We start from the raw sequence: 17,321 nt of genomic DNA on the forward strand, positions 1-17,321 counted from the left end.
AGTCTATTTTAAGAGATTTGTTCAACTTTTCTCTGAAGCAAACCAGGTCCCTTTCCAATTCGTCATTCCTTTGAAGTGCATCCATAAGGTATTTTTGAGAATCCCTTAGTTTTTCTTCGATAACCATTTCAAGCCCTGAAGCTTTCTTTTTCTTTTTCTCATACAAATTATTTCCCTTCTTTAGTTGACCCATACAACTCATATTCTCAAATATGAACTAAGAGAACATTTCTTTAGTTTTTGATATCTGAAGATTTAAGTCTATCAACTTATGTTCTTTATTCTCTGCTTTCTTCTCTAGTGCATTCTTCTCAATAGTTAATGCACATATAGAGTTTATCAACACACTAGCAAGATTTTTTATCTTCATAGCAGTGTAGTTATCTAGGTTTTCCTTATGATCAAAGAGTGTTGCCTCCTTTACTTTTCATCCTTTGTGATTGCCAAAAATGCAAAACATGGAGTCATAGATAACTGGGCTATCTTCCACTACTAGTATAGAAATATCTTATGTCTTTTTATCTTCACTTGAGTTATTGGAGGAGTCTCCCTATGCTGCCATTTAAGAACACTAGGAGCCTACGGTTATTTTCTTATCATCTTATTTCAACACGAAATAATCTTCATACTCTTTGCCTTCCCCAGATTTGAGGGACAAGTTTTCCCATGCAGTCGACACTTTTCTTACTATACAACTAGCTAAACTTTTTCTACTTGTTTTTTAGGATTTTGATTCTTCTTTTGCACTGGGTAGTTTCTCATGAATTCTTTAGAGCTGCCACCTTTGTGACAACCTTCAATTTTACAATTTAATTTTCTAAGCTGACCACCCCTTTTTATAACTCTAACAAAGAGTGCAACATCAGTGTCTTCTTTTCATGAGTTAGATTCTAAAGCCTTTAGGATCAGTAATCTCTCCCCTTTTACTTCTTTTATTTCCTCCTCTAGTTCAGTTATAGAAGTCATGATGATAGAATAAACTAGGTATGAATCTTTTTGGAGTGAACCTGCTCTGATACAATTTGTAGAACCCTTTGGGTTGCACCACACAGTGAAGGACTAGTTCCCCCAAAGTCAATCATAAGTGATATAATAGTAAAGCAACTATGAGGTGCTGGAAAGACAAAGGCAGTGCAGGAAGGTAAGAATAAAAGATTTTTTTGTGATAACCCAAGAAGGGAAAAAACATGGCTTGACCTCACAAGCACCAAATAGTCCACTATAAACAACCTCATGATTACAGACTCGACTGTGAACCTAACTCTAGATTCCTTTCTCTTGTAAAAACTCTATTACAAGTGTATCTTGGCAAATCTACCAAGGACCCTCTCCACTAATTAACTCTAATTAGCAATAGGCAACTCTACATAAGCACTCTCTACGCAAAGAGGAAAACACTTCTCTTATAGCTTGAGAAGTTTGGTTATAAATTAAAGATCACTAGAGAATAATTTCTATTTAAGCTCACATAAATAGCTAAGAATTTGAGCAGTGTTTCAATGGGGTTTTGCTACCTCTCTTTTCACTCTTTAGAATTTGCAAAAACCATTTAATGAAGAGACTCCTCTTCCATTTATAGCTGAGTGATGATTATAGTTGGAAGATCATAGACTAGCTTTCCATGTCAGTTCTAAATAACACTTGCAAGTTTGTTACACAAGAGGATAAAACTATGCTGATAACACGTGCCAATTGTACTGTACCTTGCACGTCCGGGGACCTGGTCCCTATTAGTTTAGCTGCACATCATCAAAACCACAAATAGAAGACTCCATGATGAGTTCTTTACTTTATGTTCTTTTAGGTATACTTGCTGATGGTATGGAACACCATGGTGAGTTCATTTACTTTATGCTCTAATTAATATATGTGTGTTGAATTAGGTATTTATGTGGTTATAATTATATATGTGTTGCTTTATCCTTTTGGATTGATTACTCATGTTATATGACGATATTGGTATGTATCAATATGAGAGATCATATTATTGTTCTAGTTGATTAGTTATTTTTTATAGTGATGATGAAGACAATTTAAGATCAATTTTATACTCTGACTCAGAGATATTATATTTCTTTATATCATCTTTATATTATAATATAGCTTAGTTAGGAGATGATGCCTACTGAGTAACTATTATTTTGGTACTCATACTACACCTCTGTACTTTTTCGATATAGACCCGAGTATAAAAGCTGTCGTTGAGTTGAGATCATACAGTGTTGATCTTTCGAAGATAGGGTGAGCTCCTAGAGTTTTGAGTTGCCCATTTCTCTCCTATATTTATTCAGTTATTTATATTCAAGATGAATGTACAAACTATTTAGACTTTTAGGTTGGATTTCCTATTTCATACTTAGATGCTCCTGTATTGATATTACTATGTCATGGGATTGGTATTAGTATTTGATTGTATTTTGTTGAACATATTGATCATGATTATGTTCATCTATTTAAGCTCTTGTTGGGCATTTCTACTGAAGTAACCCATTGCTTTAGCTCTGGATTATAGTGTAGGCTTACCTACTAGTAGGTTTTAGTAGGTCCCATTATGACTCATAACCAAGTCATGAAAAATTGGTATATGAGCCTAGGTTTTACCGATATTGTTAGTACAAAACCATGTGTCTAATAAAGTCATGTGGATCAGAACGTTGACATTTCTCCTATCTTTAGAAGGCTATGGGACATCTTAAAAGTCCTTCACTTCTTTCACTTAGATTATGTTAAGAGTCTGAGTCGGTTTGTAGAATATTTTCTTGACTGTGCTCTTTCACAGATGCCTAGGACACGTGCTACAGCTATGCGTGGTAAGGGTCATAAGAATGAGCCTAGGGATCCTACTTCTATTTGAGAAAAACCTCGTGATGTGTCCCCTATTAGGGACCAGGATGGGGCACTTCCCCAAAACCCCATTCCTATACCTGAGCTAGAGATTCCTTTGTCATAACCAGTGGTGGGATAGGGAACAGCCTAGGTTCCACCAGATTTTGTTCCCTCATATTTTCTTAAAGATGCTTTAGTTCAAATGTTGGGTATTATTGATGGTATACAGACTACTAAGGCAAAAGTACAGCCTACAACTGTAGCTCCTTGAGTTGAGGTTCTTCTTATGCTTATAGTTATTCTACCAACAGTCGCTCAACCAGTTTATGGATTAGGCCTTGTTGAGACTCATGATATAGATTACACCATATTTCAGTTGAATTTGTCTACTCAACACTGGTGGAGAGATTTTATGAGTTCTAGAATAGTTTGATATTCTCCCTTATCATGGACCTATTTCTTTTAAATATTCATACAAAAGTATATGCCGCACAACCTTAGAGATCGACTGAGGAATCAATCTACTAGATTGGAGAAGGGTTCTATGATAGTGGTAAAGTATGAGGCCCATTTCTATGAGTTTTCCAAGAATGCAACTTCTATTTTGGATACTGAGTATGAGAGATTTTTCTGCTTTGTGAGAGGACAGAGACTCCCTATTTAGATGGTTACTCAGAGTCTAATTGCTGTGCGTAGGACCTTTGAAGAGGTTTCAGATCATGCTAGAGTGATAGAGGACATGCATCTTGTGTGTCATGATAAGAGGCCTAAGTATCAGGGTAGATTTGCTGGGAGCCGTAGTAGTTCTCGATTCAGAGGTGGTAGTTCTCATATTGGGCATCATTTGTATCCATCTTTTCAATCTCAGAGTCAGACTAGTCTACCAATTAAGATAGCTTTTTATACTATTAGTGAAGGCTAGTTTGGTACTAGTAGACGCCCTGGTAATAGCGTGATCAGTCCTTGAGAGGTTCATCTACAGGTCATGCTAGATGTGGTGGTTACTCTGGTTCAGTCGGATCTTTTAGTTCTAGTTCTATTTGTGACTCTTTCTTTACTTATGGGCTTTCTAGTCATTTTTATGAGATTTTTCTATTTGTGGGGTGATGGTTGTTTCAGCCTAGGGTGCTACTCTTATTAGGGTAATTTATCCCTCAGGTAGAGGTGGTTTATAAGGTCACAGAGATGGTTACCAGGGTACACGAGGTGGTACTCAGGAAGCCAAGCAAAGGTCGATCTGGTGCCCAGTCAGGTTGCGGGCATGGTTAGTTATATGCAGTACTTGCTAGACGCGAGGTTGAGACTTCCAATTTTTTATTTACAAGTATGATTTTGGTATGCCGCAAGTTGGCTCTTGCTTTATTTTATCCTGGATCCACTTATTCTTATATATCTGCTTATTATCCACCATGGTTGGACTTGACTAGTGACTTATTATCTATGTCATTAAGTATATCTAATCCCGTTGGTGATTCTTTAGTACTGGATCCAGTATTAAAATCATGTGTTATGATAGTTAGTGGTGTTGTTATTTATGCTGATCTTATTATTCTTGCTATATTGGATTTTGATGTAATTCTAGGCATGAATTGGTTATCCTACTATCATGTGGTCATGGATTAGTTTGCTAAGACCGTTACCTTAGCCATTCTTGGCATACTCTCAGTCATGTGGTAGGGAGTGGTTAGATACAAATCAACGGGTATTATTTTGTATGTTTGTGCTAGGAGACTTATATCAATGGGTTGAAAGTCTTATCTCACTTATATATGTGATACTCATGTAGAGATTCCATTACCTAACTCTGTTTCTAATATTTGTGAGTTTCCATATGTGTTCCTTGATTGAGTTTACAATTGACCTTGAGCCTAGCACCCAACCTATTTCTATGGCACCTTAACGTATAGCTTCTGCTGAGCTTAAGGAACTAAATTCTTAACTTTAGGATCTTCTTAGGAAGGGTTTTATTAGACCAAGTGTGTCCCCATAGGGAGCTCCTGAATTGTTTGTGAAGAAGAAAGATGGCTTTATGCATATATGTATCGATTATAGGCATCTTAATAAGGTGCCGATGAAGAATCGGCATCCTATACCTTGCATTGATAACTGATTCAACCAGCTTTAGATTGTACCCATGTTTTCTAAGATTGATTTGAGGTCCGGTTATCATCAGCTGAGGATTAGGGCTGAGGATTTCCCGAAGATAGCTTTCTGGACCTATTATGGTCATAATGTGTTTTGGCTGATGTCTTTGGGCTGACTAATGCCCCAATCGAATTCATGGAAATAATGAATCGTGTGCTTAGACCCTTCCTAGACTCTTTCATCATTATGTTCATTGATGATATTTTTGTGTATTCAAGGAGTAGTGAGAAGCATGCGCATCATTTAAGGATAGTGCTCTAGACTTTGAGAGACCATGTGATTTTTTCCAAGTTCTCTAAGTATGAGTTTTGGCTTGAGTAAGTTTCATTCCTTGAATATGTGGTATCTAGAGCCGTATCATGGTGGACTAGAATAAGATTGCAATAATTCATGATTGGGCTAGGCCTATATCTCAGCCTAAGTTTTCAATTTTATTGGTCTACCTGGTTATTATAGGTGCTTTGTTAAGAGCTTTGCTACTATTTTAGCCCCTATGACTAGATTGAATCGAAAGGAAGTTTTTTTCTAATGGTCCGAGGAGTATGATTTGACCTTTGGAAAGCTCAAGGATTGTCTTAGTTTAGCTCTAGTTTTAGCTCTTCCTATTAAGGGTGAGGGATTCACCATGTTTTATGATGCTTCTAGTGTTGTTCTTGGTTGCGTTTTGATCTAGTAGGGTCGTGTCATTACTTATGCTTCTAGACAGTTTAAAGTGTATGAGCATAACTACCCCACTCATGGTTTGAAGTTTGAAGCGGTGGTTTTTGCGCTCAAGATTTAGAGGCATTAATTCTATGGAGTGCATTAAAACCTTCAGCATCTTATGACCCAGCGAGAGCTTAATGCTCGCTAGCATAGATGGATGAAGTTTCTAAAGAACTATGTATTTCCATCTTGTATCATCTGAGTAAGGCAAATATGTTTTCTAATGTCTTGAGTGGCAAGGTAGTAAGTATGGCTAGCTTGGCATGCATATCAGTATCTCAGAGGCCTATGGCACAAAACATTTAGTCCTTAGATAATTTGATTGTTTGCTTGGATATTTCAGATCCTATGAGGATTTTAGCTTGTGTAGAGGTAAGGTCCTCCCTATTTAAGTAGATTCTTGATCGTTAGTATGAGGATAGCAAACTATGCTTCCTCCATGATCAAGTGGTGAATGGTGTGTCTGGGAGGCACACCGTGATTCTAGGGGTATCTTAAGATTCCAGGGTCATATTTGTTTCACGGCTTGATGATTTGATTCAATCTATTATTCATGAGTGTCACAACTTTAGATATTCTATTAATCCTAATATAGCTATGATGTATAGACATTTGAGGCAGTATTACTGGTGTGACGGTATAAAAAGAGATATAGTAGACTTTATAGCTCATTGCTTAAGTTGTCAATAGGTTAAGGCCAAGCATCAACATCTAGGCAGATTGACTCAGAGTTTGCCCATTCCCAAATGGAAATAGGAAAGGGTTACTTGAACTTCATTAATGGTTTGCCTCGTACCTCCTATAGTCTTGGTAGTATTTGGATAATTATGGATCGTTTGACCAAGTCAACATAGTTCATTCCTAATTAGATGACCTTCAGTGCTGAGAGATTAGCCAAAATTTACGGTTGGGAAATAGTTCATTTGCAAGTGGTGCCCATTTCTATCATATTATATCGTGGTTCTGTATTTACTTTATGATTTTGATGAGTATTCTAGGAGGAGTTGGGTACTCAAGTGGATTTGAGTACAACCTTTCATCTGCTAACATATTCTCAGTTCGAGCGGACTATTCAGGTGCTTGAGGATATGATCCAAACTTGTGTTATGGATTTTGGAGGATAGTGGGATCAACACTTAGCATTGGTAGAATTTACCTACAACAACAACTATCATTCGAGTATTTAGAGGGCACTTTATGAGGCGTTGTATAACAGGAGATATCGTTCTATAATAGGATACTTTGAGACTTCTGAGGTGAGATATCATGGCATAGATTTGCTTTAGGACTTATTAGATAGAGTCAGGGTGATTCAGGATAGGCTGAGAGTAGCCCAAAATAGGCAGAAGGCCTATGCCAACTATAGGCTCTGTGCCTTGAGATTAAGAATTAGTGACCATATATTTCATTGTGCTTTTCCTATGAGGGGTGTGATGAGGTTTGGGAGGAAGGGTAAGCTCAACCCTCGATATATTGGTCCTTTTGATATTCTCTGCGCAGTTGGTGTGATGGCCTATGAGTTAGCCTTGCCTCTAGATTTCATTACTGATCATCTAGTTTTCCATATCTCCATATTGTGGAAGTATATTCCTGATCTGTCTCATATGCTTAGGTGGGATTCAGTCCAGTTAGATGAGTAGTTGACCTCCGCGCTTATTTTTGCTAGTGATATGAGATAGTTGTGTACTAGAGAGATTCCTATAGTTACGATTCAGTGGAACCATTACCTAGTGGAGGAGGCCAATTAGGATATCAAGAGTGAGATTTGGGCCCAGTATCCTAATTTTTTCAAGACTTTAGGTATTTTCTCCTTCTTTAATGTTTTGGGGTGAAAGTCCCTTTGTAGCGGATGTTGCAATGATCCTTTAAGTCATTTCTCATGATTTCTACTTATTTTTGTTGTTAAGGCTTTTCCATAGCTTCCCGAAGTCATTTATGACTTATTGGAATCGATAGTTTGGTTATCGGGCTGTTTGTTTGCTTTTTAGGACCATTTCCCTGCTTAGAAGTCTTCACTAGTTCCAAATGGCCAGTGAGAAAAAACTTCAGTAAAACGATATCGAATGTGAATTCTAACTTTTCCAGTAGCTTTGAAATATCAATTTTAGGTAGGGTAGACCTTTGGTTTGGGTATCGCTACACCCAAACTCATTTGGACCTAATGGTTAGGAAGTTGATATATTGGAAATTTGGGTGTGGGGACCAAATTTGATTGAACAGACCTCGGATGGAAAATTTGACTTCGCCAACATTTTTAGAATGTCAAAATCAGTGTGGTTGCATATTTTTTTTGATCATATTGGATTTCGAATGTATCTCAAGTCATTGGCCAAAACTTGGAATCAAATTCCAAGTTTCAGCTGTCGTCTAGTGCAGTAAGGTGCCGCGATCAAAGTGGCCTAGCACGATTGTAATGCTGCAATTGCGGCTAGCATGGGTGCATGATCTCCCTATCTAAGGGTCTGGGAAAGGATTGATGAGTGGTGAATTTTCCACTCATTTGTAATTAAAATTAATGCACACTACGGTGATTTCAATGTATGAATAAGACAAATTTGTGAATAAATGCACTAATTTCCACATTTTGTAGGAACATAGGTTATGAGAAAGAAAGATATAGATTTGAGCAGAAAATGATCAAAAAGGAGAAAAGAAGTACAACCTAAAAACTTAATGCAGAAATCAGTCTTAGTTACCGTGATCGTGGTTAGAGGGCCAGACAAGTCAGGTTAAAGGACTGCGATCACGGTGACCTTATCACAATCGTGGTAGCCGCAATCGCAGCTTAGTGGGATTTTTCCCAAGGGCATTTCTATTATTTTACCCAACTAACCCCAAATACCTTAAATTGCAAAAACCCTTTCCTATTGGGGAGACCACACCTTGAACAATTGAAATTTGGCAATCTTGTGATCCTACTAATTAGGGAAATTTGTGTATTTGAATTTTAAAAGTTGAATTTGATATAATTGAAGTGTAATTGAGAAAATATTCTCACTTTCCATTTTCATGGATATTTTTAATGAACCTTTTGGTATATTTCTTCCTACGTACTTCATGGGTAGCTAAATTTACTTGTCTTGGGATTATGTTGAACTAAGGTTCAATTATGTATGGGTTGTGATATATCTGTGAAGAGTCTATTTTATTGATGATGGTTTTCACTATTGCTTGTTTGAATTAGTTCGGGTTTATGGGTGAAAACCCTAAGCCCCCAAAATAGGTTTGTGAAATTCAAGAGGGAGGGGGGGGGGGGGGGAATTGAAAATTTTCTGTGAGTCGACTACTGAATCTTCTTAGTTTACTTGCCTTCAGACTAGTACACTACATAAAACATATTAGATTATAAATGATTAAGCAAATAAATAACTGAACATAAAGTAAAGACGCAAAGATTTATCCTAGTTCGAAACACCAATGTGGTGCCTACTTTGAGTCCCCTTGTGTTTCAAAGTTTCTTAGGATCTTTTAATGTTGGGCTCGAGTACAATGATGAGAAACAAGTTATAAAGACTTATTTTGTTCTTCATATCTTGTGACACGACTTTAGTTGATGTTCCAAAGTTGACTCGATCCTACTCTTTATATAACAATTTTAAACTAAAAGTTACAAAGCCTTGTGAGACTAAGATTGAGACCCTTTGATATTCTTCTTTGAAGTTGTGTATCATGTCCATCTTCCATCTTTCTCTTTTATAGTCTTCGACTGCTACTCTTCATAAGGAAACCCAAGAGATTTCTTCTTAATCAAGTATTTGAATTGATTCCTTTATTGAGGAATGTAGCCATATGATATGTCCATATTAGATATGTCCATTTATAGCTTTTACTCACGTCCATATCAGATGTGTCCATGATCTATTGTTCCTTTTGGTCTCGTAGAGATTGATGCATTTCCAAATATTTTTGTGACCTTTTTCTTCTTTTACTTGATCATGATTGATCTGATTTTTCATGACCATTTATTCTCATTGTGATTAATCTACTTGAATGTTATGGATCGTGAATTGATGTCCTTCCATTCCTGATGTCCTTTCATTCCTGGAGCTTGTGATGGATTTACTTGGATGTCGTGGATTGTGAATTGATGTCCTTCCATTCCTGGAGCCTTCTTTCTTTATCCTCCTTATATTTGCAGTCTTTAATATCCTGCAAAGATACACTTGTTAGTTTGTCATTATTAAAATGTAGACTTAGGAGGCTAACAATCTCCCCCCTTTTTGATAATGACAAACAAGAGTAAACATCAGTTGACTTCCCTATCTATCAGTTTTCTTCCCCTGACTTGTGCAAGTATTAGTTGACTTGCTCTACTCACCCGGTCCAGTAGGCAACTCTAATGTTCCTTCTTTCTCTCCCTTTGACATAATATAAAAGAAACAAAATGCAGGCAACATGTAGACAAAGGAATCCACACATAGAGATACAACAAGAAAAAAAGTGAAATCATTTTACACCCTATATGGCCAAGAAGTATGTGAGGGATTTATACATGTTATGACAAGATCGTTCATAACATTCTTGAACAAGGGGAGGTAATGATGACTCCTTTTTTTTAGAAAAGATGTACAAAAATGCATATTTTTTTATTTAACTAAAATAGAGGCAAAATACTTTCCAAAATAAGGCTTTTAAAAATCATTTAAACTAAGAATACCAAGCTTTTTCTAAGGGAACAAAATCTTTCTTCTAGCAGGGGTTTTGTATAAATATCTGCTAGTTGATTTTTGGAGTCAACAAATTTTAGAGTAAAATCACCATTCTCTACATAATCTCGAATAAAATGATGCTTAATATCAATATGTTTAGCCCTAGAATGATGCACAACAGACTTAGATAAGCTAATAGCACTGGTGTTATCACACATAATAGGAACAGATTCAAAAGATAAGTTAAATCAAGAAGCTGAAGCATAATCCACAAGATTTGGGTACCACAACTTTTGACAACTATGTACTAAACGTTAGTGGTTGAAAGAACAATGCAAGTTTCCTTCTAGCTATGCCATAAGATAAGGGCATCACTAAGAATTTGACATGTTCCACTAGTGCTCTTTCTATCATTTCTAACTCCTGCAAAATCAACATCTGAATAACCAATTAAATCAAAATGTAAGGAGCAGGGATACCATAGTCCAAAGTCTTGAGTTATATCATGACCCGAGACTACCCCTAGTCATAACACGGTGCCTGAACCCATAAGTGATCCCAAGCTAACCCATGAACTGGCACACTGCTTGAGAAACTGATTTGAAATATATAAAATAGCTAGGTTTGCTATGCGGAAACATAATAATAAGGAAATTTGAATAAGCATAATACTAATAAAGTTTACAGTTTGATGAAACTAAAGAGGGAATTGAAATTTACACTTCTTGACTATGACTGACCATCTATGAAGCCTATACTATACTGACTATAGATAGCTGGGACATTCCTCCAACTACCACTAATTAATACACATGAATAATTAAAATAAAGTAAAAGAACTATAAATGACTGGAGTCCCCGAAATAGGAGAACTCATCGCCTGCTGACTGAAAGCTGCAACTATCTGATTATGATGTATAGGTTACAACTGGTACCTTATTATAAGAAAATGTAGCACATAGAAATATATATGGATCAGTACTTTGGAATGTACTGAGTAAGCGGGGGTTAATCCAATAAGTAAAGCTGAGTAGATACATAATCTTAAAAATGCATGCTAAGTGTTAGTAGACTCACCAAGAGACTAAAATCAACTAAAAGCTGAAGTATCTCAAAGTATGAATAACAAGCATAATCTGATACTCTAGTGAATCACTAGACTTAGTTTCTTAAATCTTTACTTTTGTAGAATGAGAAGAACTGAAGTTGGGATATGGTAAAACGTAAATACTAAATGCAAATCTCATGTAAAGCTGAACATGCTGTAAAATTGAACTGAGGATCATGTATGGATACTAAGCATGCAAATATAAACATGTAAAACTGAGAATGCAAGACCAAGTAAAACATGTACTGACATGATCTTAATACTAAAAATCTGTAAAACTATTTGATTTAATAACTGGTAATCTGATTACTTGGTCAAGCAAACTTGAATTGACATAATCTGAGTACTGACTGAAACTGTGGGAGCTAGCATGTAACCGACATAAATCATGTGAGCTATAATGGGGTCCAACATCTGACCTAAGTTGAGGAGGGTTGTTCTATCCTTGACATCAAAGTAGAACCTGAATTGGCATGATCACTAAACTTAGCCAATATTGGGCAAGGGGAAACACTCTCTGGCGAGGCCCCTAAATCTACAATGGCATGTAGTTCTGGAACTTAGGGATTGCTACTAACATCTTATGCCGAACTGATTGGGGAGACGCCATTCTTACATTAAATCAGTGCTAAATCCCACTCCCAATTGAAAGACACTAAAATACTAACTAGGGCATGAACTGATAGCTGATAACTGATAAGCTCAGGTCATGGTATTATGAAAATAACAGTGCATACAGTTTTTGAGGTAATTATAAGCATATAAACTGATAATACTCAACATGATCATGGTGTTTTGAATATGATATTAAAATCATGATTTGACTAAATTATTACTTAAAAATATGGAAATTATGTAAAACACTTAGGTATTAGGTGTTTATAACCCGCCAACACTAAATGGCCATAAAATATGATAACAAAGCTTAAAAATAGTATTATGGAAACATGGTTCATAGACCCAAAATATGGACATCTCATCGAAAAGTGAAATGCTTGAACTTGAACATGGGCATATCTCAGAACATGAGAAAATAACATGATTACATGGCTAAATTTGCAATTCTCTATTATAACATGAAATTCACTTGGAGATGACATGAAATATTGGAACTTGAATCATGAGAAAATTTTGAATTTTCATGGAATCTTACGTGGACACTTTAGTGTATAAGCATAATACGTGAATTTGAGCATGAAAGCATATTAAACTTAAGGGACTAGAAATTTCTCATCAAAGTAATGGAATTCAATATAAACATCAAACTTGTAGTTGGAAACATGAATAAATACTACTCCTATGCTATTAAGTCCCTTAATAACATGATAATGCTATATTTTCACACATAAGGATTTGGGGACGAATTCTATCTTAAAACATGTAAATTTAACTTGAAAATTCATGAATTTGGACACAAGTTTGAAAGGTTAACCTTGTTCAAAACCCTACATACCTTAATTGATGAATTCTAGAAGAAATTTTGAAATTGAAGATTGAATCCTTGTGTTATTGAGAGAAAAAGCTTGGATTATTGTTCTTGGGAAAGGGAGGGTTTTTACGTGAGTTGATTTGAAGAATATTGGCAAATAATGCCCTTTTGGGTGTTTTAATTTGTTCCTTGGACGTTTAGGGCTGAGGGGAAAGGACCAAAGTGCCGCTTGACCCTTAAGAAGCTGAAATAAAGAGGGAATAAGCTCCGCATCCCATACCTTATACCGTTGAAATAGAAATTCATCTCTCCCATTATCTCGGGGAGAGATTAGTGCGCTGCAGCAAAATCGTGGACCCTTACTGCCTCTCACGAAAAAGGCCATAACTTTTTGCCTGGGTATCAGATTAAGGCAAAATTGGTATCTTTGGAAAGATAACTTAATTATATATTATTTAGTGGATCTTGAAATGAAAAATACCATATATATAAAATGTTATAAACATTCAAAGTCGACCCTTGTATTATTGAATACCAAAACTTGACCGAATCAAAGGCTCTTAGCTCAACTTTGCTCCAAGTGATTTTTATGAACATTTTTCACCTCTTAAGAACTTCACACACTAGGATAAGGATGTTAACACATATATTAACATAAAAATCATGGGATTACACACATAAGAACGACGGTTCAAAGTCTAGCCCAAAAATGTGGGATGTTACATTATCTCCCCCTTAGAAACATTCATCCTAGAATAATGGATAGAAAATTTGTTGAAGTCTTATGAGTATGGAATAATGTACACATGACATTTCTAGTAATGAAGGATGTAGCTGAGCTGAAACATTAGAAATTTCATCATGAAACTGGTTTCTAAGCTGATTGACTCTATTACTAAACAGAGATGATTCATGATGAGAGTTTAGAACTCACTTGACATATTCATGATACAATCATGCACATAGAACTGGGAGGTTATAACTTATGTAAGAATAGATCATGAGATAATGATACTAAGATCATACAAGGGGTATTACACTGTTTGAGCTGAGATACATGGAAAACTGAGATCATTCACAGAACACTTATAAACTGAGTCATGACTGAATAGCTCAATCTGGACATGATGCTGGGACAAAACTAAATTAGAAACTTGCATGGGAGTTGATGAATTACCTCATGAATAGGAAAGATAGACAACTATAGGAGCTTGTCCATCTGACTATTAAACTGGATTGTTGGCTATACGAACTGAAGTCTACTGAAAGCTCATACTCACTAGAGTATTTCTTCAATATTATTTCTAAGAAGTTCTAATAAAATTAGGTAGAAATAATTCTTGGGCATGATCTGGCTGAGATATCTGAACAAAGAATCTTATATAGCTATAACCCTGTAACATAGAACATAAGCCTATGAAACATAAACTAGGAAAGAATTACTAGAACTTAGGCAATGCAATTGCCTATTTCAAGCTTAGACCCGCTTCTTAAATACTCTCATGGGTATATATAACTATTCCAGCCAAAGTCTGAGTTGAACTACCTGCTCTCACCATGTTTAAGCCTAACTCAAAATTACAAGGTACTACACCTAACACTATAATGCTAGTCTGAACCATGAATTCAACACCCCATGCATTTTCACAACATCTCATCTCAAGAATAATTCTTCTTACCACTTTAATAACTAAATTTAGCCTCTTACTAGGAATTCACTAGCACACAATGCACCTATCCACTTATATACCAACATGAAATTCAAGCTGATCATTATAACCACATATGAACTTCTAGGAAAACACCGATAAATGCATCTTTCTCATATTCTCTAAACCTCTATCATTAATAGCTTTCTTTCACTATCCTAAGACACACATAAAATATAAAACTAACCATGACATATATCAAAAGCTCGACCTCAATTATCCTTTACACTTATAACCTGAGATATAACAAACGTGCAATAATCTTTCCCTAACATGAGACATTTATTCTCTCCTCTCTAAATTATTACTCATCGCCAATATCAATTCATAAGGAGAGGTAACTGGAAGACTATAACATGAGAACTTGATGTATGAAAGAATACTATGCGTAACTTGGGAACTAAACTGATACCTGAGGAATAAAGTATCAAAAGCATGAATTCATTAAAGAGATCAAAACTGAGGACATACACAACATGATCTGAATTACACTGATCATTAAGAGTGTTAGATGAGTACCTAGAGCTGAACATACTAAAAACATGAGTACAAGAGTCATGAGCTACATGACTTGAGTTTGAAGTTCATGAATTCATGGAATATGATTCATACTACTGCATGAAATGGAACTCATAATACAAAGATCTAGAAGAATACATGATTCTATGGAAAGTGCATGAATATGAGCTTTGATCATGGAGCTGACATGTAAGGTATGAGTAAATGTCATGATAATTAAAGTACAAGACTTTGCACTAACATAAGAATGGGTCGAGCATCTTCCTACCCTACTAATGTCCTACAATAGATTGGTATCACTACTAAAATCTGAGAGCCTGACTTGGTTACTTGTTCTATCATCTTCCCTTTATCTTAAAGTTATTATTCTAAGTTTGTGGACCCCTTTACTAACTCCAAACTAAATTGCAACCATTTTACTCTAAAGTCTGAGATATAATAATACACATATATACTAAACTCACTCTGAAAGACTACACCTAAAAGTGTAAAAGCCACTACTAGTACATCCCTCTAAATTAACACCATCTAGAATTTTATATCTTCTTTCTATTAGCTCTTTTAACAAAGATTCAAACTTAAATTCTAATACTTAACATGGATACATAATCAACAATTTCTTGTATCCACTAATTCAAGTCTGTTGATTCACCTTTCATACAACTAGCCACATAGATACATAATCTACTAAATTAAGATAACACTATCCCCACTTTACTACTACTAAACTTTTGGGTCCATGCTTCTAACTCTAGATTACATGCAATCATATGATTCTGAAAAGGTATCTAAAAGTACATCTGAATTTGGCTTAGTGCACAATTTTCATGAATATGAATGAAATCTTTCATACTTTGAAAAATAAAGGCAGCAATGGGATATTATCGAGCCAGCGTGCAATACCATTACTATCTATGGGGACTATCTGAGAAAATTCTATCTGTAAGAATTTAAACTTGACTATTTCTATTACCTAAAAAATAAGGCAAAGTTGACATGAATGGAATAAGATGAAAATATGTGAAAATTTCTTAGAGGACACCTCTAATGTATAATATGAGACATGAAAGAAGGGAAACATTTCTTAAATGCCCTGTAGCCTCTAGAAGCAAAGTACAGATGTCTCTATACTGTTCTAAAAGACTATACTAGACCTGGCTTCATAGACACTCTAGTATACTTTAACTCTGTGCTTTGATACCAAGTTTGTCATGATATTAATATATATATATATGTATTAATTTACCTATTCAAGTCCATCTACTCCCTATGATATGATTATATATATGTATAGTTATCGGATCTAGTCCATATATTAGGGTGTGATATTGAAGTAGGGATACCAATTTAAGCTCAAAAGTAGAAAATGATTATAGTGTGGCATGACATTGTAAGATAACTAATTGATAAATGACTTTTATTTAATAAGAGATAACTATTTGGTAGATGAAGTTTATTTGAAAAGAGACGTCTAGTTGATAATTAATGGCTAGTTGATAAATGATGATTAGTGGATGAATGGTAGTAAATTGTTAAATAAGGGTTAAATGGTAAATGATAGATGGTTGAATTATTCTATCTTTTATTTTAATCTCTAGGTTTATGGGGGCATGTGTTGAGTTATTTACCTTTCCGCACTAATAGGCATCTGAAGGCCAAATTTTTTATTTACGACTGCATGTGTTGATTCTGTATGTTCTGTTATTACTCTGGTTTACTTACATATTTATGCACAGTGATGTTCTAGTTATTTCAGGTTCATTTTACTATATTGACTTAGTTATGCTATCTTTTACTTTATCATATTTATATCACGCTTTAGCTCAGTCGGTCGATAATGCCTACTATGTATCCATGGTTTTGGTACTCATACAACCCTTGTGTATCTTTTTACTGTAGATAGGGTGAGTTATTGGAGTCATAGTTTTCTACTTCCTTCGATCTTTTATGTCCGTCTTTCGTTCCAAGACAGGATTATGTTAACTATTTTAATACTTGAGTTGTATTTTTTTGTCTCTTTTATAATGGCTCTACTAGGTTTTGGGATGGATTTCTAAATTGTTGGATTACTCCTTATCTATTTCCTTTTCCATGTTTAGTTACAAGTTGCATATGTTGTTCTCTACCTTATGTTGTCAATTTTCTACCAAGTTAACCCATTTTATTTTTCTCCAGGTTATAGTATGGCTTACCTACTGGAGGGGTTTGGTAGGTGTCATTATGACTAGCAA

Source organism: Capsicum annuum, chromosome 5 (genome assembly GCF_002878395.1).
Source record: "Capsicum annuum cultivar UCD-10X-F1 chromosome 5, UCD10Xv1.1, whole genome shotgun sequence".
In the NCBI taxonomy this organism is placed as follows: Eukaryota; Viridiplantae; Streptophyta; class Magnoliopsida; order Solanales; family Solanaceae; genus Capsicum; species Capsicum annuum.